Source organism: Poromitra crassiceps, assembly GCF_964638095.1.
Source record: "Poromitra crassiceps genome assembly, chromosome: 2".
NCBI classification, from domain to species: domain Eukaryota; kingdom Metazoa; phylum Chordata; class Actinopteri; order Beryciformes; family Melamphaidae; genus Poromitra; species Poromitra crassiceps.
Genome location: NC_139624.1, coordinates 95,408,828 through 95,435,852, shown reverse-complemented (window position 1 = coordinate 95,435,852; position 27,025 = coordinate 95,408,828).

The window sequence follows — 27,025 nt, the reverse complement described above, 5'->3', positions numbered from 1 at the left end:
GTTTTGAAGTACTATTATTATAGCTGTTTTCATTCTCACATGACAATACAACAGAATAGAGTATCAAACAAAAACATTTTTATTCAGTTCCATTCAAAAAAGTACAATTTGAGTATGAACAGTACAACATGCAGTACAACATGCAGTACAGTATGGAAACAATATGAAGTTCTGTTGGCTGCCATTAACCTCACAAATCAACCATTGCAGCCGGACTGGTCATTTGGTTCAGCATCAACATGGGCTGAGAGATTGAGTAGGCTAAATAAACAATACACATGAGAATTACAGTTAACGTTACAGCATTTAATAACGTTAATTTTCGTGTACCCGATGCCAGGATATTTTGTCACTTTGTTTTCATCAAGTTCTCTGGACTTATATACACAAGCTCACAGCGTCCTAACAGGTTAACGTTATAATCTCAGAAGAGATTGAGTAGGCTAAATAAACCATACACATGAGAATTACCGTTAACGTTACAGCATTTAATAACGTTAATTTTCGTGTAGCCGGTGCCAGCATATTTCGCCACTTTTTCTTCATCAAGGCCTCTGGACTTGCATACACAAGCTTGCAGCGTCCATGTCCTTGTCTTTATCATTCACCCCACCGATCTGCAACGCCTTGATTCCCAGATTAGAAGCCTCGCGTATCTGGTCCTCCATTAGCGCATTTAACGGCGACACAACAATACGTAGCTGTAGCTGTTCATAGCCATAGCTAGTAGCTAGCTCGGGAGCTATGCTTTGGAAAGACCAAAAGCTAATGGCTAGCCGCTGCAGCTGTTATACGTCATTGACAAAGACGCACTCTCTGATTGGCCGATCACGGCAGGACTGATGTTGGCAGTCACGCCGTCACTCATTGGCTGCGGGGTGGCTGCGGGTCTGCGGGAGTCTTTCAACCGCCGCGGAAATCGATTTGAATGGCCCGTTCGCTAGACGATAGTGACTGGGAACTGAGAGAGCAGGTCACGTGGTGGCTGGGTTTACCTAGGCTAGAACAAAGCCCCACCTTCCCCCATCACCCTGGGTGACTCCCCAGTCAACACTGTGGAGTCCTTCCGCTTCCTGGGGACCATCATCAGCCAGGACCTAAAATGGGAGCTGAACATCAGAGCTCTCACCAAGAAGGCACAGCAGAGGATGTACTTCGTGCGGCAGCTGAAGAAATTCAAAGTGCCAAAGGCCACGATGGTGCACTTCTACACCTCCATCGTTGAGTCCATCCTCACCTCCTCCATCACCGTCTGGTATGCTGCTGCCACTCTCAAAGACACTAACCGACTTCAGCGCATCATCCGCTGCGCTGAGAAGATCATCGGATGCAACCTGCCATCCCTCCAGGACCTGCATGCAGCCAGGACAATGAAGCGGTCTCGCAAGATCATGGCCGACCCCTCCCACCCTGGCCACAAACTCTTTAAGACACTCCCCCACGGCAAGAGACTGAGGTCTGCCAAGACCAGAACCACCCGCCACAAGACCAGCTTCTTCCCAACCGCCATCAGCCTCACCAACAAGGCCCGGAAACCCCTTCCGCCAAGGACCTCACCAACAACCCCCCCCTCCCCCACACACAAACTCACTACCTCCTCCAAAACTCAACCGACACTCCCCCCCCATAAAACTGTAACTCATATCTAATTTAATGCCTGTTTAACTGCACTGTAAATTCATGTAAATTCCCTGCACATTTAATGCCTATTTTAGCCTGTAAATTTCATGTACATTCAATGTAAACTCTATTTAACTCCGTAAATTCATATTTATGATCCACAGAACACTTCACCACTCATGAACATTATTGTATATATTTACTCGATTTGATTGCACTTGCAACTTTGTGATTGTTTTTAGTTATCTTCCTACTTCTTATCTCTGTATATTGATGTGACCGCTGCATACAGACACTAAGACAAATTCCTCATATGTAACTTGCATACTGTGGCAATAAAAACGATTCTGATTCTGATTCTGGTTAGCGATACAATTTCCATTTCCTCATAGCTTCATAATAGTCCTGTGTCGGTTCATTTGTCCTTCTTTTTGCCAGTTTGATTGGCCGTAATCGTCACATTTGAATCCATACTCCGGTTATGTGGCTTGGTTTGTGTTTTGTCCATTAAGTTAAACAGTAAAAGAGAGGTTTTGTCTTTAGCGGTAGCATTTCCCATTGGCTGCAGTTCGTACCATCAGATAGTACGTTACGTTACGTTAAGTTAAATGTTGGATATAATAGGCTGTTCAGGGCGACAGCAATCCCCCTAACATCTGTTGACTCAAATTATCACAATAACAAACTTCTTCGGTCCAGTGCTGGAATATAGCCTTAACTAATGTTTGAGCGACAAATCTGCAGCAATAGCAGTGTTTTGTTGTTGGATAAACTGAACGGGGTCGCCTTCAGGAAAATGTAGCAAAACTTAGCAAAACATTTATCTTAGGAAACGGTGGTGTGATGAAACAAGCGAGGAAACATGCTGTTCAGGCTAGAAACCGTAGCAAAGTCTTTTTCAGATTGAACACATCCCAGGAGGATCATTTGAACGTCCGGTCAGATTTTCAAAATAAAAGCTTTCATTCAAAGTCAACACAATGCACAAATTGAAAACGTATTCATAGAGGCTTTAATTTTTGCATTTTTCACATTTCAACTCAGGCTCCAACTGACGGAAATCCGTGGTAGCGACGGAGAACTTTAACCCCTGTGGACACACATCTCATTAGTCCGACAGCTCGTTAACCCGACAACGAAAATATCACTGAATTTAGATAGAAATATGGATTTTGATATCGCTATTGATTCAATAAGTTGATATCAAAAACCTCAGGGGCACCACCACATTGATAAGTAATTTTTATATTACTACTGCCGTAGGTCACAGTGAAATCAGAATCAGTTCTAAGGAAGGAGATCGAGAGAGGTAAGAAAGGAGGAGAAATGTGAAAGGACGGAAATAAGGTATTTGCTGATAAAAGCAACAGCAGGTCAAGTGATTCAAAGAAAGCCTAGTTTAAGCCTAAGCCTAACCTAACTAAATAAATATTATAATTCAATAGATGAGTATCCTAAGTCAATCATCTTTACAGCACTCTCAAAATAAGCAGAAAGACGTGTGGTCACTTTGCCTGACGTGGGGAGGCTGAACAAGTCGGCTGACTTCTCTCTCTGGCCTGGTACGGACTGTTTCTCCACCAAACCCAGGGTTGTCATGGCGACGACCGGCAGCGTGTCTGCTCTTGGACGGGCAGGCGAGAGGTCCCAAAGGCGGCTGGTTGTTGGTTCAATTGTCTTTAATGATCCTCTCGGTTAGAGGATCTCATCCCGTTGAAAAAGGGGATCGGGCGATATTTGGTTTGATGAGAGAGAGAGACTTCTCTTTCTCTTCCCTCTTAGAAAACTATGGTCTTGAACTGGCTCAGTACAGCGGTCTGAAGCAGCAGTCCATTCCTCGATAGGGCCACGTGATAATTGTAGGTTGACCACCTGCCCCTCTGTTCGGCAAATTAAAATGAGACAATCACCTTTTGGTTTGGTGAAAGCTGCAATGGCCTTCAAGAGCATGCTGTCTCTTGAGGCCCAGAAATCAATGGACTACATCTTGAGTCAAAAGGGACTCTGCCTGTTCTAAAAAAGTACTTGTTGCTCCCAAAGTTCTTTTTCGTCTGCCCAAATCTGTTAGAGAGCCCTGTGTCAGGAGCAAGGGGCAGGGAACGCCCCTTGCAGCATAGCCCTCCTTTCATGCAAATGAGATACATTTAGAATAGTAATTTTCACTATTTATAGAACTTAACTAAGCTATTACTTCTTTTACAAACTTATTTATATTTCCTGTCATCACTCTTGAGGTGAAGGAGAGAAATTAGAAAATATAATAGATAGTTTAACTATTAAATATTAGAGCAATATCTCTAATAGAGACATTGCTCTTTAGTACACCAGAGCCATGGCTGAGAGATTTATGGCCATGTTTTACAGGGACAAACTAAGACTTATCACAGCATGCTTAAAACATCTCATCAAATGACTTCATGGCCATGACACTTTCATAATTACATCACACACATTATTCTGATTATTTTAAGACCAAACATGGATCATGTATCCTTATATTAAGGAATAAACCAAAATATTTCTGGAACAATATATCTTTACCGAATCTTGTATACGTGTACGTAACAAAACCATATCTTAATGTCACACACACATTAACACACTATACATTCCTACTTATTAAGTACGTAATACTAATTAACTTGATTAAGTCTCACATCTTGGGAATAGTCAGTTCCTCTTAGCGCCATACAAAGATACATGTTGGAGCATACTTCTGCTGCTCTTTGACAAAAAGGAATGTGAAGTGGTTTCTGGCTTTTGACCCCAACCCCCCATTTTATGTCCTCTGGTTGGGAGAGCATAAAATCATAGCGTTGCATTCTTGGGTTCCTCTACCAAAAGCAACTTAAATGCATGTATATGTATGAAATACAGTTAACTCCAATCACAATGGCTGAGCAGTTTGTTACCAAACATGAAATACTAGAGATGAATACTAGAGATGCTGCGATCCGATCATGTGATCGGATATCGGCGCGATATCAGCCAAAAAACATGGATCGGATTCCAGCGAAAATGACCGATCCAAGGCTCCGATATAAGCACTCCATTCCATGACTCCGCTCCAGGATTTCTATCCAGCATGCAGCAGCAGCAGCAGCACACAGAGGCCACGTGATCACAAGTTACAACAGGGCTTCTAGTAGCAGGCAGGTAGCCAACTGGTATCACCGTAGCACTGCACGGAACACGGCAACGGCATAGAGAGCGAGCGAAAAAACCCAACGATGTCCGCCGTGTGGGAATATTACACACTAGAAAGCGAAGGGGACCCAACAGCCAAATGCAAAACTTGCAATAAAGACATTCCACGCGGTGGCAGCGCCAGTAGTAGGTACAACACAACGAACCAAATAAACCACCTGAAAAAGTATCACAACGAGCTGCATGGGGAATTTGTGAAAGCCACTGACAATAAAAAGCGTCAACAACCTGGTGGTTCCCTCAGACAATCCACGTTGACAGCGAGTCTTGCAACCCGTGAAAAACTCCCAAGAGAGAGCAAAAAAGCCAAAGAGTGTCTATCGCACACCCGTTGACAGTGGACACATGGGAAGATAATATGTGTAAATGGCCGAACGTAACTACAGGCAGGATTATAGCGTATTTTGAGGAATCAATGGCGGTGGACGGCAACGCGATGAACAATCTCAAAAGCTCCGAGGCGTACCAATATCTCCACAGCAACAAAGTAGGTTGTGTGCTCATCTACAAACACGACGGCTTTGTTTACTTGAAGGCAAGTGTTGTCAGTCAGTCAGACTGACGTTAGGTTACTGTCCTGTCCTCTGTCACAGTCAGTCAGTCAGACTAACGTTAGGTTACAGTCCTCTCCTCTGTCACAGTCAGTCAGACTAACGTTAGGTTACTGTCCTCTCCTCTGTCACAGTCAGTCAGACTAACGTTAGGTTACAGTGACAGTACTCTCCTCTCTCACAGTCAGACTAACGTTAGGCTACAGTCCTCTCCTCTGTCACAGTCAGTCAGACTAACGTTAGGTTGCAGTCCTCTCCTCTGTCACAGTCAGTCAGACTAACGTTAGGTTACAGTCCTCTCCTCTGTCACAGTCAGTCAGACTAACGTTAGGTTACAGTCCTCTCCTCTGTCACAGTCAGCCAGACTAACGTTAGGTGTCTTTCCATTCAAAAACAACACAGTTTGCCTTGATCACTGCAAAACATGACATGCCGTGTGTAGCCTCCACACAATGGGGCTACACACGGTAAATCATGGTAAATACGCAGCACAATACCCGCCGTGTTAAACAGAAGAAGACTGGGATATTAACTTTAAGGCGACTCACTTCTAGACTTGAATCAGAATCAGAATCAGAATCAGAATCAGAAAGACTTTAATGATCCCCGGGGGGGAATTGGGACAAGTTACAGTAGCTCGCTCACATAACACACATAGCATAAAATAAAATACAATACAATACAATACACAGTAGTAATGCGATAGTAAAATAAGCAGAATAAGAAGAAAGAACACCACATAGCATGGGATAAACAGTATTAAATGCGATAGGAGCAAAATAGTGGAGTACGTCTAAGTAAGCAAATACGTAGAGTAAGTATACCTTACGTGCCAATTGTCTTTATTGCACACTGAACTTATATTATTCGGCTTGCCCTATACGTTACACGTGGCTCAGCCAGGCACTTTTTTTTTTCAGTTAGCCTATCGGCTGGCTCAGTCTCAGGGAGACTGAGCGTCTCCTAGGTGCTCTTTTAAGAGAGGCATTAAATAGACCAATGGCCACCGGCAGGAATGATTTCCTCTGCCTCTCCGTGTTGCATCTAGGTGGAATCAGTCTCTCACTGAATGTACTCCTGTGTTTGACTAGCACACCGTGGAGTGGGTGCGAGTCATTGCTCATAATGGAGCGTAGCCTGGATAATGTTCTCTTCTCTGACACCGCAGTCAGAGATCCCAGATCCAGCCCCACAATGTCCCTGGCCTTACGGATCAATTTGTTGAGTCTGTTGGCATCCGCTGCCTTCAGCCTGCTGCCCCAGCACACAATAGCATAAAGGAAGGCACTAGCCACTACCGACTCATAGAACATCCTCAGCATGGTCCGGCAGACGTTGAAGGACCTCAGCCTTCTCAGAAAGTAGAGACGGCTTTGCCCCTTCTTGTAGAGTGCATCAGAGTTCTTAGCCCAGTCTAGTTTATTGTCAATGTACACTCCAAGGTACTTGTAATCCTCCACTATGTCAACACTGACCCCGTGGATTGAAACAGGGGTCACCGGAATGAAATTGTATTCACTTACTAACTGCTCCGTGGATTACCATTTTACAATTTCAGAGCCGAAATTGTAACATAATTGGTCCACAAATGTTGCTATTTTACAATTTTTTTGGAGATCGGGTTGGGATCATAACGTTAGTTTGCCGAGTCGCACCTGGTAATCCAGAAATGGCGTTATGGTACAAGAAACTTTAAATTAATAACGTAGTAGCTGATGTTATCCATCGTTGTAAAAAAGTTTTGATATTTCGGCTGCTGCCTTCTGATGTGCTCGCTGCTGTGGACGCAATGTGGACTTAAACGGAAGCCGGGGACACAAAAGGCTGCTATGGCGCCGCCCTATATGGCCCAGGAAACTCGTCTATAACAGAGCACATTGCCCAGTTTATAGTGCTCGATGACCAGCCACTGTCGGTGGTTAATAATGTCGGGTTTAGACGCTTGGTAGAGCAGCTGGAGCCCCGCTACGATATGCCCAGCCGGAGTTATATAACTGACACAGCCATCCCGCAGATTTATAAAGAGGTGAGAAGTTTCCTGTCTACATATTTGGGAAGTGCAAATGCAGTTAGTTTTACAGACTACAAAATCAGTACTAAAAAGTAAAGCTAAAAATGTTTGTTGCCTGCTAGCTATCAGACAGCATAGAGAGGCTTAAATATGTGCTGTATCGGTATCGGATCGAAATCGGTATCGAATCGGGTATCGAAATTTGATCGGAATCGGATCGGTTTTGAGGCAAAAATATCGGAATCGGATCGGAATTGAAAAATCTCGATCGCAGCATCTCTAATGAATACATTGCGAGATGTTTAATATCAACATTCTGAGCCTGGGCCTAAAAAGACTGGTTTTCCGTGACCTGTCGAATAACTCTCTCTGATGGCCGACGGGTACTGTGATAGACGGGAGTCACCCTGAGTCCATCTGGATAAGCTGGACCCCCCCCCCCCCTTCCCTTGGTGTCATTCATCAAGGGTGGGCGAGTGAATTGGTACCACCTGGCCGGACTCCCCAGTCAAAGGTCAGCTGAGTGGCCCCCTTCCGGAGAGGAGAGCTGGAAGGTCCGCGCATTAAATATTCGATATTTAATGCAAGTTACCAGATGATTTTCATTACATCACTAATCCGACAGCTCGTTAGTCCGAAAATAATGTACTCTGACAGGAGCGCATACGGCAAATTTCTCTGCTGGTTTTCTCCTTCTTTCTCTCTCACCCCCTCTCTCTCATGAACATAATGTAGTAAACCTGCTGTGGGAGGAGACGTTTGGGGGGAGGCGTCCAGCCCAAAAAACACGCCCAGCGTCCAGCCCGCCACCGGGCGCTATCAGCACCACCGACCAAAAGCCATTGTTTACCCGGGGAGTCGGACGGTGCCAGAAACACCCCGGGGGTGCGCCAGCTGGGCGCGTTAAGTTTGAACCCTTATGTCATTCATGTTAAATGTTGTGTGCGTCAGGGGCGGTTTTAGCATCAGAGCTTTGGGTGGGCTCAGCCCACCCAAAGGTCATGGACCACTGAACCCCTAGGGGGGTCCGGGGGCATGCCCCCCCGGAAGAAAATTTTGTACAGTTTCAAGTAAAAATGGATCAAACTGGCGCACTTTGAGATCAAAATGAAGAGACTAGATCTATGAAGAACTACACACATCAATATCTTCTTTACCGTTCTGTGGTTTTACAGCAATGAAAAAATAATTGTTTCCCTATATATACTATATATATTCTGCATACAGGTTACTATATGGTAGAATTATGCTTGCATAAATAATACCAAAATCACTTCAGGGGAGTTTCAAGTAAAGTAACATTTTGCTTTGTAGGCAAAACAAAAGTAAAATTAAATCAAAAGGGAACTTCCTAACTTATTGGCTGGAATAATATTCCGACAAGATAATAATATACTGTAAGCACTAAAGCAGGAGTTTACAGTCAACTAGTTGAAATTAATATGTGGCAGTATTTGTGGGGGTCAAAATCTATGTAGGGTGTACCACCACAAATAGATCAGTGTATGGGAAACACTGACTATTAAATTGTGTGACTAGAAAGACACCAATAAATCTGAGAAAATGTACTTTAATTTTGAACAACAGCACTACAACGGTGGCATTACAAATGGTATTATGAAATTATTGTGTGAAAAAATAAGAATGCCACTTTTTTCATGAACTTTAAGCAGAAAATTAGTTAGTTAGTTAGTTTTAAAGCAAAAATAAATAATAAATAAAGATCATTTTAACATTGGCTCAACCAGCCCATCTTACTGACCACCAGGGGTCCTGGTCCTTAATCCCTTTTTATTACTCCCATGCCACTGGTACTGTACACAAACAAGGCTGTTTAAATATCTGCCTTGCACTCCCTTAGAGCAGACTCATATTAGGTAGAGGGCCGGATTTGTTCAACTGAGACCTCATGGGGGCCGGATTTTTTTTTTACTAAAATCAATTCGACTCATTTACCTATTTACTTCACAAAAGAAATACTGCTCTTTCCATTTCTCTTGAAACTGCCTGCATTCCGTGTCAACCTTTCTCTTTTTCGACAGCATCTTGTTCAGGGGCGGACTGGGATCATAATTCAGGCCGGGCATTAGATACCAAGCAGGCCAGGCCGATACGGGCCGATGCGCGTGCCGGCGTCAGAAAAATTTGGGCCGTTTAAAGCTCAATTTGGGCCGTTTGAAGCCAGATGTGGGCCGTTTGAAGCCCAATTTGGGTCGTTTAAAGCCAGATTTGGGCCGTTTGAAGCCCAATTTGGGCCGTTTGAAGCCCAATTTGGGCCAAGTCCAATTTTACAATGAGATGCACCCACTTTAATCCTGAATAAAGTAATAAAACCACTAGTAAACCAGTAGGCGGCGCCTGGCCTGCTGTTCAGTGAGTGGCCTGACTGCGGGCACAATTTTTTTTTCTTTTCTTTTGCAGGCCAGGCCAGGCCAGGCCAGGCCACCGGGCATTTGCCCGACGTGCCCGATTATGCAGTCCGCGCCTGATCTTGTTGATTCTTTTGTTTTTTGGTAGGTAGCTGAATGCGCGATTCAATTCCAGCGTGGCATCATGGCGGCTTTGTTTACACCTGATGACCTACTGACATACTTCCTTGTAGTGCAGGTTAATTAACTTATGAATGAACTCTTAGCTTGCTTATTAGCCACACGTAGTTCATGATAATGGGGTGCAAATTTAATAATAATAATAATATATATATATATTTTTTTTAATATTCCAAAACATCTCGCGGGCCGGATGAAACCTGCCCGTGGGCCGGATCCGGCCAGCGGGCCGTATCTCTGACATCCCTGCCTTAGAGGGAAATAACAAGCCTGTAAGAACTTTTATTGAGATACTAAACTAACATCACAGCAAGACATAAGTGATGCCATGCACGCATGTTAAGCTATCGTCATCATCACATCAGACAGGCTGTGTAAAGCAGCCACTTGCGATTCTGAAGGGCTTAATTTCATTCAGATAACAAGGGACCCGTTTGAAAATGTTTGTCACTTATGCCCATATGTTTCTCAAAAAACATCACATCCATTTACACCCGCTTACTGCGAGCTAGCATGACATGGCTGGCTGGTGCCATGGTAGCCTACCTACCTTCCTCCAGTCCACCTGTTTGTCTGGCAGGCACAGCGACAAGTTCTTTTGTTTAGCCTACGACAACATTACGTGCTAATTTGCATATCAATATGCGTTAATTAAGTAACTACTAACAACTCTGACTGCTCAATGCTCACCTCAGTTTCATTGATCATGAGTGGGGAGAACGATTGTGTGGACTGTGGAGGACCACTTCGCTGCTGTACTGTGTGTGTGACCTGTGTGAAGTGATGTGGGATTAGGCAGATAGATGGAGGAGGGAGCGCCTGCGCAGCCGCGGTTCTAGAAACTTTTCGGGTGGGCTGAACCCCCCTAAATTTTTGTCTCAGCCCACCCTAAGAACATAGAGGGGGGGGGGGGAAACATGCACACAGCGCATTGAGTGTAGTCAGAAACTGCTACTAATGACCACCATGGATTTGGAGAGGGATTAAAATAAAAAAAAAAAAAAAAAAAAAGTTTTTTTTGCCTCTATTTTTTTGGGTGGGCTGAGACTATTTTTGGGTGGGCTAAAGCCCACCCAAAAACGGCCTAGAACCGCCCCTGGTGTGCGTCATTCCCTCCCTGCCCCTGTATGTCATGCGTAAAAGGAGAGGAAAAAGAGTCGGAGGTTTTACTGTGGGCGGCCAACTTACCTGTGGGTACTGTGGGAGTCATCTCTCTGTCCTAGTTTAATGTGTGTAACCCAGGCGTGTTTTGGGGCATGCGTTGCGTGCCATCCTTTTTTCATGTGGGCCATGCTGTGCATAATCCTACTGTTTGATCTATCTGCGTTTGTAGTGGTTCGCCTAATCAGTTTCTAGTGGTTTGCATTGAGACAGGGGGATAGACCCTCGGTGACATTTGGAACCCTGTAATTCACCTGTGATTCCCTCGGGACGTGCGCAGCCATGCAGTTTCCAAGTTTTTACAGTGAAATCATCAGGAATACAGGATTTCTTTGAGTGATCGATCATTTAGGGAACATTATTAGCGCTGCTGCCGCCTGTGAGAGTAACATCCTCTGATAATGAACCATGATAATTTGTTATGACTGTTATTGAAGATCATGATGAGTGAGATGGATAATAGATTGGTTGTGAGGATGATATGAAGCGCAGGCTGTGTGACGCAGGGAGCGTTATGCACAGGTGAGGTAGCCTGTTCCAGTCATTTTTCAGCAGCTAAGATTGTCATTAAGCTGTAGGAGCAAATTTCTTTTAGATATAAACAACTGCTACAGTAGCTGCACTATCCATCATGTGAATTAAAACAAGTCGCAGCAGCAAATTATGTTATTATTCTTGACAATTTGGCAGCGCTCCGAAAGACACAATAGGCCTATAGGCTACGACGTAACGTCCTTTTCCTTCCAGCCTGTTCTAACTGGAGTGCGTTTCCATACTATATCGTAGCCTACAGTGTGGGGATATGAATAATAACACACGTCGGATCATAAATTAGACATCTGTGTCATCAGGCCATTAGGCTATAGCCTAGCAGTGCAGTGACATACAGTAGCCTACTGGAATTAGTGAATGATCAAAAACATTATGTTCATGAGGGAGAGAGGGGGAGGGAGGGAAGGGGTGAGAGAGAAAGAGAAAACCAGATGAGAAATTTGGCATTTTGTAGGCTACATTCAGTCTAGACTCAGAGCGCATTATTTTCGGACTAACGAGCTGTCGGATTAGTGAGATTTTCGCTGTCGGACTAATGAGACGTCTGTCCAATGCGTCATTTTTCGGACTTGTGCGGTGTCGGATTAGTGCCATGGCACCATCCAGACACAGTAAACACGATTCTGCCTGACCAATCAGTCGTCTGCAGTGTTTTCACGTCACCGTATGGTACCAGCTGGAGAGCAGGGACTACAACTAGCACGACTCAACCCCGGCTGTCCCGGTATTTGACCGGTGGAATGATTAAAAAAAGCGAGTCAAGCTGTGGCGGGGCCGCGCTAATACCAGCGGTGGAAATGGACCTTCTGTCGAGGTTCCAGGGCTGTGGACCCGGTACCATACAGTGGCATGAAAACACTGCAGACGATGGTTGGAAGCAGAGACTACTTCAGGTCGAGACGAGTACAGTACAGCCGAGTTGAGACGAAGTGTACTATACAGTACCGTGTGGTGGAAATGAGCCATTAAAGCCCCCCAGGAAGGACCCTGCATCCCGCCCCATAAGCACAATCTCTGAGGAATCGCCCACGCCTTTGCACTCAAACATAGCCAGGAAGGACCCTGCACCTCGCCCCACCAGCACGGACTTGGAGGACTCACCCACGCCCACGACATCGCACTCAAACCCCACCAGGAAGGACCCTGCACCCGGCCCCAGCCTGGCCACGGTGGCCAGCCACAAGGAGCACCCGCCAACGACGCCACAGGACCTAGGCAATGACAAGTCAGCCCAGGTTCGCCTGAAGCTGTGTCCACTGAAATAACAGCATTAAAATAACTTTAAACGATCATTTTTGGCAAATTGGTACAATGAGAGGGACTGGCTTGAATATTCAGTCCAAACAGAGAGTGTGAGTGCAGCATCTGTAGTGGTGTGTGTCAGCACTGAGGCGCCATGCACCGGGCCGTGTATGCCCATAAGCTGCAACACTTCAAGCTTGTCAACAGTGCTAACCCTATCGCACTACCTAGTAGTGAGACGTCAGGACTGATGCGAACCCCGGTCCTTTTTTGCTACTTTATGAGCCGGCTGCAAGCCCAATGCCTCCCCAAATGGAGACCATTACAAGAGCAACACTCGCTTGATAAGACTAAGCTTAGTGGGTTAGCCCAGGAATGGGATGATGAGATTGCGCCCCCCCCCAAACTTCCTTCCAAACCACTATGCTATTGGCCACTCTGCCTGCTGAGGCCACCCAATGAGAGTGGAACAAAGGAAGTTCTTAGTTAAAATTGGCTAAGTGGTGTCACGATTGTGATGCCATCAGTGATGTCATCAGTGATGTCATGTCATTAGTGATGTCTCTTTAGCAATTGTGATGTCATCAGTGATGTCACTCGACAGGGGCGGACTGGGATTATAATTCAGGCTGGGCATTAGATACCAAGCAGGCCAGGCCAATACAGGCCAACGTGCGTGCCGGCGTCCGAAGGGCGGCGGCGAAAAATTTGGGACGTTTGAAGTCCAATTTGGGCCGTTTGAAGCCAGATTTGGGCCATTTGAAGCTCAATTTGGGCCGAGTCCAATTTTACAATGAGATGCACCCACTTTAACACTGAATAAAGTAATAAAACCACTAGTAAACCAGTAGGCGGCGCCTGGCCTGCTGTTCAGTGAGTGGACTGACTGGGGGCACAAAAAAAAAGGGGGGGGGGGGGGGGGGTTTCAGGCCAGGCCAGGCCAGGCCACCGGGCATTTGCCCGACATGCCCGATTATGCAGTCCGCGCCTGTCACTCGAGGAACTATGATGTAGTATGAGCCGATGTCGCACAGTTTCACGATGGCGCATAGGTGGGTGGGCGGTGTCTGTCTGTCTGTCTGTCAGTCACGATTTTGGGAGCCCGTGGAGCGGGCGATTTCCATAACTGCAGCCATGGCGCATCATCTCCAGAGTCTCCACCCTAGGAATCGAGCGTGCATAAGATTCCTAGTATTTTACAATCCAATCCAATCCAATCCAATCTGCTGATGTAAATTAATGTAACCAAGGTTACCATGAACTCAAAATGAATTATCAAATGTGACCACAAAACCTTTTGTAAGATTGGTTGTTCAGTCAAATTTGTGAATATATTTCTGCTGGAAATTGTTTAATGTTTTACTGGTATTGCTGCAGAAGTCAAACATCTGGTACTGCAACAACAACAATCCCAGCAGAGTGCATCCATACACATGGATTATTAGAAGCTGTCTAGTAACTGAAGAGAAACTAGAATTTTTTTAATAATCAGACAATATTATGGAACACTATCAACTATAAAAAAAAGTGGCATTAAGCCTGAATGATTTTTTTTTTACTTCACTATATGCATCACAAAAACCTTCAACTCCCTCAGTCTTGGGATGGCTCCCTAGATACCTGTTCACCTGACAGACCCCCCGTGGAAGTCATACTGTGCTGCACTAGACGGTATAAGATCTCAAACAACAGCAACAACTATTCATCAAGCTTTCATAGTGGCATACAGTATGTAGCCAGGATAGACTTCAACTAGTGCGATCTCTCACCTCACGGGTAATCATTTACTACTTTGATATTTTTAATGTTAGTTTGCATCATTGACCACTGAGGCAACAGGCCACAATTTTCAGGTCAGCTTGAGGTTGAATTTTTAGATAATAATGTCTTTATTATTGGGAAATATTAACCAAAGTTTCTTAAATACTGCTTTGCTACTCACTTCCTACGATTCTCCAGGCCCACTAAACGGTGTCTTCTTCATGCTTATGTTTTTCCTTTATGTCTTTACCATATTAGCAAACGTGGTTCTGATACTTGTCATTTATATGGATTCTAGCTTACACAAGCCAATGTACATATTCCTGCTGAACTTGGCCGTGAACGGAGTGATTGGGTGCTCAGCTGTGTGTCCAAATGTCATGGACAATCTTCTCAGAGACGTCCAAAGCATCTCTTATGGAGGATGTTTATTGCAGGTACTTTTTATCAATGTTTATGCATTGAGTGCGTATGCAATCTTGGCTGTTATGGCATATGACAGATACGTCTCAATTTGCAAGCCACTGCAGTATCACACCATTGTAACGCCTTCCAAAGTGAAACTGTTATTGACCGTTGTATATTTCGTTCCTGTCACCCTTCTGTCTTTTCAAGTTTATCTAACATCACAACTCCCTCTGTGCAGGTTTGTAATCAACAAGCTTTTCTGTGATAACCTTTCGGTTATGAAGCTGTCCTGTGTTAAATGTGCTCTGGCAAACATTTATGGTTTATTCATCACTGCAACTCTGGTGGTTTTGCCATTTTTTCTAGTCCTGCTGTCATATATGAAAATATTACATGTGAGCTTGAGGGCATCAAAGGAGTCCCAGAAGAAAGCACTATGTACATGTGCCCCACATTTGATTGTCTTTATCAATTTCTCAGTGAGCATCATGTTCTCTGTTGTCTACAACAGGCACAGCACAGTGTCTAAATATGTTAACCATCTCATTTCAGCACAGTTCATATTTTTCCCTCCATTACTGCATCCACTTGTTTATGGCATCAGGACAAAAGAGATAAGGAGATCTCTTACAAAAATCATCCAGAGAAGGATAGTGGCAGGATAAGTCAGGCTAATTCAAGGTTTCAGAAGGGTGTCAATGTGGCAGCAGGCAGGATGTGAGCGCAGCAGAGCGGCAGACAGACAGGAAACCACCAGCTACCAGACAAGCACTGCTACATGTCTGTTATGACCCATTAGTTCATCTACTCGGTGGATGCGGTGCAGGTTTGAATCTGGTCAGTTTCAGTGGGAATAAACAGCAGAGCAGACATGGCACAGTCATTAAGTAAGTAGCCTAAGTCAGTATGTACTGTATGTATGTATGTATGTATGTATGTATGTATGTATGTATGTATGTATGTATGTATGTATGTATGTACTGTATGTATGTATGTATGTATGTACTGTATGTACTGTATGTATGTATGTATGTATTGTATGTATGTATGTATGTATGTATGAAATGTTTAATTCTACAATGGTAATGGAAATAAACTCATTGCCTGAAGTCATCAAACAAAGATGTAGGCTATAAGATGTGCTGTTTTGTGATACAAACAGTGGGGATTTCTAAACCTTATTCACCTGCCTTACCCAGTAGATAATTTGCTTTAGTTAGCTAGTTTGATTTCCTACATGGGAACCTTGTGTTCAGCCCAGCACACACTGTGGAACCGGCCAGCCCATTCTGTGAAAACTACAAACCTTTGGCAGCAGTGTGCAGGATGAGTGGCGAATGCCACATTAATAGTAACAGAATTCTCCTCTTGATGGCATATTGTCTTCATCTCTACAACTGAATCTGTGATGTTCTCCAAGGTCCAAAGTCAGAGAGGAAAAACAAAACACATTAAAATAAACTGAACTTGATAGGATTTCTATAGAGTTACGTGATTATTCAAGTGGTGATGTAAACAGCACAAACCTATATCCCATGAATGCTCTTATCGGAAGAAGGCTTAAGACATCCGAGCAACACATGGCCCAATCTCAATGTCCATTCACCCACTTTGAGGTGAGTTCCCGCTACTTACTAAAGTGCATGTAAATGCAGAAATCAGATTAATGCCAGTTACCTGATTATTCTCAGTTATCTGATTATTGTGTGCATGTAAACACACTCAATGATGAAAACATAAATGGGATTTACAAGTGAAGCTTGATAGTAATAATATGAATGATAAAATGTATTAAGCACTACAAAATTTTAAATTTAAATAAAACATCATATGAGATGGACTTGATAAAAGAACACCATCTAAAATAATTAATAGAGTGAAATGGAACACCATGATATGAAAGAAAATAGAATAACATACGTTAAAATATAATACATGTAAAATAAACACAGTGGCCAAATGAGCCAGTCACATGAATGAAGCATATGGGTTCAAGTCCAGGAGTGGGGGAGCAGAGGGACGATGGGTGTAAGGGGGTTATTTCTGGAGTACCTATTACAGTTAGTATGAAGGAGCTGGTGGACAATGCGAGTAAGCAGAATAGTTCAGTTAAGAATGCTAAAATAATGACAAGGGGAGGTGAGAAAATAGAGACTGAGATTATTTTGATTGAGTTTGATGTCAAGGTTCTCCCAAAGGAGATATATTTCGGTTTCATGAGGTACAGTGTTAGGGAATTCATTCCAAAGCCAATTAGGTGCTTTAACTGTCAGGAATTTGGGCATGCGGCTATGGCACACATGGGCAAAATACGGCCCGCGATGGAATTGCAATTTTTTTTTTTTTTTTTTTTTTTTTTTACACACACAGTGCACCTGAACGCAACATGCAAGATACCCGCTGAATAAGTGTCCAAATGTTCATGTCATATTCTGGCCAATACTCCACTTCTGTTATAGCATTTCAGTCTGGAATATGGAATCTTTCAATAATCTTTATGACTAAAAGGCTACATTGAAGTAGACATTTAAATAACTCAAATAACTCATTGGTTTTGGATTTATTTAGCTTCAAGACTGCATTTTTGTTCGTGTGACCCTCAACACAGGCTTTGATCATCCCGGGACACTGATACTTATGCTTAAATTAACCCACTCATATTCTGATTTATTTCAAGAAAAACATTTCAGCTAGTGGAAATTCTAATTGGCTGGTAACTTTAAAATCTAGCAGCCATATTGGCAGGTGGTCAAAACAGTTAATTTCAAGCCCTGAGAGCAGGTGGTGACATAGGAGTGAGAAAAGGATCAAATATTGGTGGTTAAGACTGAATAATGACATCACAACTGTTCATTTAAAATGAGTTATTCCTCTAAACCTGGCTTCAAATGCACCAAATTGTTCGCGCTGGCGCCGTTCGGCCCTCAGCAAAACCTGGTAGCGAGGAAATTTTTTGTGGCCCTCTCTATCATCAAAGTTATCCATCCATGGGTTACGGCATGACAATATTTGTTCGGCCCCCGGCAACAATCTGGGTTTCTCATGTGGCCCCCCATGAAAAATAATTGCCCACCCCTGCTATAGGCTCTAACAAACCTAGTTTGTCAGGCAATCAGCAACCTTTGGCCACATATGTATGTGTATATATATATATATATATATATATATATATATATATATATATATATATATATATATATATATATATATATATATATATATAGTATTTTCTGGAGAAACTTTTTTACATTTTAAAGTAAAAATTGATCAATTTGGTGCACTTTGAGATCAAAATAAAGAGACTAGATCTATGAAGAACTACACACATCACGTTAATATCCATACTGTTCTGTGGCTTTACAATGATGAAAAAACAATTGTCTCCCTATATATATTCTGCATACAGGTACATTATATGGTAGAATTCTGCTTGCTTAAATAATACAATGATCCATATACCAAAATCACTTCCAGGGGAGAACTCAACTAAAGTAACATTTGCTTTGAAAACATGCAGTCAAATGAAATCAAAAGGGAACTTCTTAACATATTGGCTGGAATAATATTCAGACAAGATAATAATATACTGTAAGCCCTAAAGCAGGAGTTTTCAGTCAACTATAGTTGAAATTAACATGTGGCAGTATTTGTGGTCGTCAAAATCTATTTGGGGTGTACCGCCACAAATAGATCAGTGTATGGGAATCACTGACTATTAAATTGTGTGACTAGAAAGACACCAACAAATCTGAGAAAATGTACTTTAATGTTGAGCAACAAAGCCATCACTTTGTTTACAAAGGTGTCATTACAAATGGTATTATGAAAAATATTGAATAAAAACAAACAAACAAGAATGTCACTTTTTTCATGAACTACCAGCACCAAAATAAAAGATAGTTTTAAAGTAAAACAAGGCCAGGTCGAAACCTGGCATAGGGCCGGTGCATGGTATCGTCACCCATGTATACCCATGAGGTCCTTGCCAATAGACCCTTCTCACGGGGGCCATTTTGTGTCGAGAAGCCAGGGTAAACACAGGTGCAAGCAAAACACTAATGAGGGTTTCCAAATCCCAATCATGGAAGTTGGAAACCCTCATTAGTGTTTTGCTTGCACCTGTGTTTACCCTGGCTTCTCGACACAAAATGGCCCCCGTGAGAAGGGTCTATCCCCAGCTTTAGCTGTGGTGGGGCATTCCTGTCCGTGTTGGAAATTAACTTTTGCGTCCGCCAGCCAAAGAGGCTGGCCGATGTGAAATTGTACCAGCCATACACATTTGTTTCCCAGGCAGGCATATTTTGTAATCCCACTTTTGTGTATAACTAACATTTGTGTAATGGTTGTCTTGATTGATTTTTTTAATCAAGACAATCATGTTATTGGAATATAATAATAAAACACATTGGCGAACAGTGTAAGCTGTTTTTATTAACTGTCTCTCTAAATTAAATATTTTTTTCAATGTCTTTCAAGATTCAATATTGTTATTGTCACTCTGTGGTACAAGTACGCACGTGTGAAATTCTTAAGCTGTAGGCTCCGTTACAGACAAGGTGCATGGTAAATAGGTGCAAAATCACAGCATACACAATCACAGCCACAATCACACAATAGGGCAATATAGTATGTATATATACTAATATACCGTAAATTCCGGACTATAAAACGCACCGGTCTATAAGCCGCAGCACCAAAATTGACTATTTTTTTCTTCTATAAGCCGCACCGGACTATAAGCCGCGGGTGTTTTGATGTTTAATTACCATATGAAAGGGTTCTGCACAGAGAGGAATGTCGGGAAAGAGATCGCTGTTTGGGGAAGCTCCCATTTATTTTCAACAAAACAAGCATTACGGTAGGGTAGGCTATAGGCTATAAGAAGCTCCCATATATTAACATTTCAACAAAATAAATACCGTAGCTATAAAAAATAAAACAATAATAATAATAATAAAACAATCCTCAAAAGGATAAAGTGCTGTAAAAACAATAAAACAATTCTCAAAAGGTTAAGGTGCAGTAAATAACTGGAAAACAAAAAACAATCCTCAAAAGGATAAGGTGCTGCCAACAAAACCAGGTACCGTAATCCTTCTCTTCATCTTTTAGATGAAGGTGCAGCAAACGGCTGTAAACAGAGTCAAAGTAAAGTCACTAATCCTCGTCTTCCTCGTCTTCCTCTTCTTCCTCCGTACTGAAACCAGCAAAGTCCTCAACTTCAGTGTCGGAAACGAACAGGTTCAGGGTGGCTTCGTCAACCACTCCTCTCTCTCCTTCGTTGTCGCTCTCAAAACCAACGAACTCCTCTTCGTCACTGTCCGAATCGAACAGCCTCTGAAGGCCCTCAGCTGTGGCGGCGTCCTCCTCTTCGTCACGCAGCAGTCCAGCCTTTCGGAACCCGTTGGTGATCGTGGATGTCTTAACACTCCTCCACGCTGTCAGGACCCACTGGCAAACTTGTGCGAAAGTTGCCTTCCTCATTCGCCCTGTTTTTGTGAATGACTTGTCCCCGCTCGTCATCCACGTCTCCCACTCGATGCGCAGCGCCACTTTAAATGCGCGATTGACACTGATGTCGAGTGGCTGGAGATGCTTGGTCGTGCCCCCAGGTATCACAGCTGGAATGCTGTTTGTTTTCTTGATGGCTGCTTTGACCGAATCGGTGATATGAGCCCTCATGCTGTCCAGGACGAGCAACGCTTTCTTTTGGTGAAAGAATCCTCCAGGGCGCTGGACGTAGCACTGAGACAACCACTCCTTCATGACACTTTCCATCATCCACCCTTTCTTGTTGACTCTGACGCAGATACCACTGGGCATTTTCTCTTTCGGCATCGTAATCCGCTTGAAAATCACCATTGGCGGCAGCTTCGCTCCAGATGCTGTGCAGCCTAGAACACAAGTGAAGTTGGTTCTCTCGTGACCTGTGGTTCTTAACGTGATCGACGATTCACCTTTCTTGTTCACAGTGCGAGTGAGTGGCAGGTCGAACGTCAAGGGCACTTCATCCATGTTTATGATCTGCTCCGGTTCGATGGAATGATCCTTGATCTTCCTTTGTGTGTATTCGCCGAAGTTTGCGATTTTCTCCTGGTAGTCGGGAGGGAGTTGTTGGCACACAGTCGTCCGCGCCCGGACAGACAGTCCCTTTCGTCTCATGAAACGAAAGCACCAAGATGGCCCACCTCTGAAATGTTCAATTTTCATCTCGGTGGCTACTGTTTTTGCCTTCAGTCGGATCTGCACCGTGGAAACGCCTCGGCCGTCTGCTCGCTGGGTCAACACCCAGTCCTCAAGGGAATCTTCAAGCTCCGGCCATCTGCTTTTGTGGCCTCTGAAGGACTTTTTTGTTTTCTTACACTGAGACAGTTCCTCCTGCTGCTTTTTCCAACGTCTCACCATCGATTCATTTATGCCCAGAGTACGCGCGGCTGCTCTATTTCCCTCTTTTAGTGCGAGTTCGACTGCTTTCAGCTTGAATGCTGCGTCGTGTGAATTTCTGCGTACCTTCCCCATGGTAAGTGAGAGACAGACTGCTCGTCTTGTTGTGATTCCGGGCTGATGAACTTTGCTTACCGTAATTACCATATGTAAGGGTTCACGCACAGAGGGGATTGTTGGCTGTTTGAGGAAGCTCCCATTTACCGTATTACCGTAACATTTCAACAAAACAACATAACACAACACCTTTGTTTATTTCGACAGTGCACACAGTGTCCGCGGTGTGGTGAAAAGAGGGCAACAGAGGAAATTAAAACAGAAGTGGATTTATAGGTAGAAAGAGTGCTAAAAAAGAGAGATTTTATTTGTATTTGAAATTTTTTTCTGAAAAAATCCATAGATAAGACGCACCGTTATATAAGCCGCAGGGGCCAAAAAACGGGAAAAAAGCCGCGGCTTATAGTCCGGAATTTACGGTACTTAGTAAGTCAGTTGTGGCAAACACTAAAATACGAAGGGTAATAAATAGGTCAAAAGGTATTAAATCGAATTACTGAAAAAAGCGCTTTGGGTGTGAACGCCGCCTAAGGGTAACCCAGGTTATTTATTTTGTTGTGACACATTACAGATGTCACTCAAAGGCCACACTCGCGTGCTTTACCGACGGCTCCTGAACGCGTCATGTGCAGGAGGCGATTGGAGAGAGGATGCAGCTGCGAGTTTGTCTGTCTGCTCTGAACTCTGTGAAGATCGCTTTAATCTTCATAACAGCGGCTCCTTACACGAAAAAAAACACGATTTCAGATGGAAGCCAGTCTTTATTGTCACACGAACACACTACAACACATGCATGCGGCCACAACACACACTCATGCGGTGGCCGGTGAAATATGTCCTCTGCATTTGACCCATCCAGGCTTGTCCTTTCCTCCGGGGGGCAGGCCAGGAGCAGTGGTCGCCTTTTCTTCTGCATGTTTTTTTTTTAGTGGGGGGTTATGTACGGAGGAACCCCCTGGGGGGTACGGGGAGAACATGCAAACTCCACACAGAAAGGCCCTTTCGACGAGATAGCCCACCTGGGCAGTAGGCACTGAAGATATAGGGGGGTCAGAACTCCAGGCGAGAATCGAACTCAGGACCTTCTAGCTGTGAGGCGACAGCGCTACCGACTGCGCCACTGTACCCCTACCCGCTGTACACAACATGCATTAGTTCTGCACAAGCCCTCGCGGGTCTCTCCTCCTTTCACCGACTCTCTCACTAATCTCACCGCTGTTTACATGCTTTTCAGATCGGCTAACTAACACTAAGGTGACCACATTTCTGAAATGAAAATCGGGGACATTTCCAGTTCGGCAGTCAATATATCATTAAAATATCCAATATTATTATCTATGAAATAAAAAGGGGGACAATTCCAGTTTCATGTATTTTGACCACAACTGATCTGCAACAGATCATAAAACTCACAGATTGGATCATTTTTCGGATCAGCATTTTTTTTAATTGATTTTAAAAGGTGCTATTTTGATTAAAGAAAAAAAACATTCAAATAGGCTATACAAACATTGCAGATGTTCTCATCATAGTGGTATACATATAAACAAGAATATGAATTTAAATAAACAAATAAATCTAGTAATTATTTATTCCAAAAAATCGAGATAAATAAACATACAATAAAATATTTTTTATTTTATAAAATAAAATTAAAAATTAAAATAAAATAAACAAAATTGTTAGAATATGTGTCATTTTAATTACACCAACTCTCACAGTGTGCCTTGGATTCTGTTTGAAGTCAACCTGCATTTTTTACATTTGACCAAGATACCACTCATGCAAGGATTCTGTTCACAAAATATAATAAGCACAGCACAACACCCGACATATCCAAAGAGCCCCTGTAAGTGATCACTACAAGGACCCAGCAGCGCTTCCACTCTATTTTCTGCACAATTATTTGCTACTTTGACTCTGATGCAGAAGGCTCTCCTGTCTGTCTCTGTAGTCTTGCTCAGTGTCCCGCCCTCAGCCCCGAGTATGAGAGGGAGCTGAGCCCCGTGGGGTACCCGTACCATAGGTTGAGAACCACTGACTGACCAGTATTCAAACGGAAACAGCGGTGCTTTGAATCGTGGAGGAAACAACTTGGCAACCGTAGCAAATGGTGCACACCGTTTTGCAGTTTGAACACACCCTGGCAGGTGCTCACAGCGAGTGGAGCTTTCTCTGTCTGTGTGTTTCGAGGGAAAGGCAGACAAGCTGCAAGCAGCATATTGCCTCGTAAGTTTCCCAGTTACACCACTGAAAATGCCCGAACTTCACAGCCTATTATCGTCTCGTTCTACTGCAACTAATTGTCACACTTTCAAAAAGCAATAGCGGCAGGCGGTTAAACTGTATTTCACTTAATTTCACTTAAATTAGCAATTAATCCGGGGTTCACTTGCATGCCGAACTGTGGGGGGTAATCTGTAAGTATCTTCACTACAACTTTAAAAATGAGCCTATAGAGCCCCTGAAAGACAGTAATCGCGGCCGCGGATGAGGAGTAGATTTTCGGGGACAGCTCCATCCGGGGAGAGCCTGAGGTCACCAAACACGGGGACTGTCCCCGACATCATTGCACAGCCATCATCTCATTTTCATCAAGTAAGGAAAACCCAGATATTATCTTAGCAACGCCAACTATTTTAACATGCAGTTTGAAACAAGTAACGTTAGCGCAGCATAGTGCTAATATGAGGCAGACGAGATCAGCTAGTTACCGTTGACGCTCCTCATTACATTAACATTTAATGTTAGCTCAAATGTTAGCAACAAACAGGTGGGCTTGAAACCAGTTAAAATCGGCACTGCCAGCTGTCATCCATTAACGTACTAACATTACTTTGAATGTCAATTTAGCGTTGGTTAAAGGGCCCATATTTTGCTAATATAATGTATTATTATTTTATTGTTGGCCTCCAGTAGAGTAACTTATTGCATCAGTCATAGTTTAAAAAACTCATTGTTTATCTTGTACTGGCTCTCACTGCCCCCTTCAGTTCACCCTCTGTCTGAAACGCTCTGTTTTTATGTCCTGTCCCTGAACCCCCACCCTCCGGAAAATACTCCAGGTGGGCAGCGCGAGGAGTTTTTGCGTTTGCAAACTTCTGCCCAGAGAGCTATCGCTGTAGAAGCGAGACTGTCTGTCTGTCTGACTATCTATCTATCTATCTATCTAGATAAGATAGATAGATAGATAGATAGATAGATAGATAGATAGATAGATAGATAGATAGATAGATAGATAGTCATGCATAACAGAAACAGACAGGCGATCTCTATGGCTACTAAATTTGGTAGTTGTAAAACAATTATATCAACGAGCAACTGATTGTCAAAACGAATTTGACCATCGATGAAAAACGTGACTTGGACATAAAGCAAGCTATCAATTGATTTATCAACATCCCCCTAGCTATCTACAGCTCCGCTAGGCCGGGCTGCACCCGGACATTTCCTTCAGTCGCTGGCCAAGCAGGGATTCTATTACCACGGCCTGCCATAACGTTACACCGGGAGCTTCACACTAGCTAATGTAGCTAGTTAGCTAACTTCCCAAATGCTTGTGACTATAGTGTGCCTCTCCTAGCAAAGGCTACACGGACCAAACCAAAATGAGGACTTGGAGAAGTCAGCAAGTTGGACTAACGTTACAAGTTCTGAAAATATGTGCCTTTCGTCATTCATCGGTTGTTCATGTCTATAAGGCAGCTGTGCTGCTAGGCTAAATAGCAAGTGCTAACGTTACCCAGCCGGTAAGTAACGTTAGCGCTTCCTAGCAGCACATTGGACCGATGCTGGAATGAGACACATATTTTCAGAACTTACCACTTCAGTCCTACATCCTGGCTCACTTCCATGTCGTCTCCTTGTTTTTGCGGTCTGGAATCCGTTATTCCATGAGACTACTACTGTTGTGTTAGTCCCAGACAGCCAGGCTAGAGAGAGCCTGGTGAGTGGTGACGCCGCCGCGGGTTACTGAAACACAGAACAGGGAAGAGAGGGGAAGGGTGGGAGCTAGCGTGCGCGCGCTGCGCGCCGGCCGGCGGCAACGCTTTGTTGCCAGGGTAACAAGTCCTTACTGACGTCACAAAAATTATGGTTCTCGCACAAAATCGCCATAAATCCATGTCATCTCGTCTACGAGAGTTCATAGGCGCGAGGGGTGGTTCATGGGGGTAACATTAAAACACTTTCACATATTTATTTGAAGCTTAGCCCATGTTTAATATGACCATCCAAGATTGTAACAACATATATATGATACAAAATTAAGAAATGCATAATATGGCCCCTTTAAACAGAACTACATTACTACCGTCATGTGCTGGAAGTTAGCAAGACACTTTAGCTAATGTTAGCGTGACATACTAACGTTAGCTAAAGTGTCTTGCTGTCGTCTGTTACGGCTATTCTGAATGCCAATTTACCGTTAGCTAAACAAAACTACTTTACTGCAAGACAGCGTTAACATAGACGTAATTACGCTAGCGTTAGCTCACAAGTTAATAATACTTACAGTGTAGATTTACTGATGGTGGAATGACAACTGGCTTGTTAGTTCAAAGTTGGTTCTTGATCCGATCAACTTGATCTCTCCTCTCATCTGCAGCTGATTGTCACGTTAGCCACGCCCACGCAGGTGACGCAGCTGCCGGAAGTTCTGGTGACTTGGCGCAAATTTGAAACCATCATGTTTGTAAACAGAGATGATGTATTTGTGGTCGGAGCCGAACTGGTTGCAGAAAGTGACAACTAGCGGCCTTCTCCACAGGTTATCTTACACAAATAAGCTAACTCTTCTCCACAGGTTATCTTACACAAATAAGCTAACTCTTCTCCACAGGTTATCTTACACAAATAAGCTAACTTTTCTCCACAGGTTATCTTACACAAATAAGCTAACTCTTCTCCACAGGTTATCTTACACAAATAAGCTAACTCTTCTCCACAGGTTATCTTACACAAATAAGCTAACTCTTCTCCACAGGTTATCTTACACAAATAAGCTAACTCTTCTCCACAGGTTATCTTACACAAATAAGCTAACTCTTCCAATGAGGTGACGTGCAGCAACCACTCCAAATTGGTCTCTTAGTGACACATGTTTTGTAAGCATTTTGATTTTGTAAGTCACTCACAGTATTTCAACAATCAGGTTCATCTCCTGTGAAACAATGTGTTAATGAAACGTGTTTTCTGGTGACCATTTCCAAAAGCATTGCACTTGCAATGCTTTCTGCAACCACAAGAGATCAGCTCGTAGCAGTATTTTGATGCTATGCAATGTCCCAATATCCAGATGTCTTCTACATATATTAAGCTATTTCTGTGCCAAATTTGGCACTTTTATCACTAAATGAACAATAGCCGCACTAATATACTGTACACACATAATATAGTGAAGTCACCAATTACTTTGTAAAAGTCCCTGGACTCTATTCTCCCCCTAGCCTTAAATTTGCGTT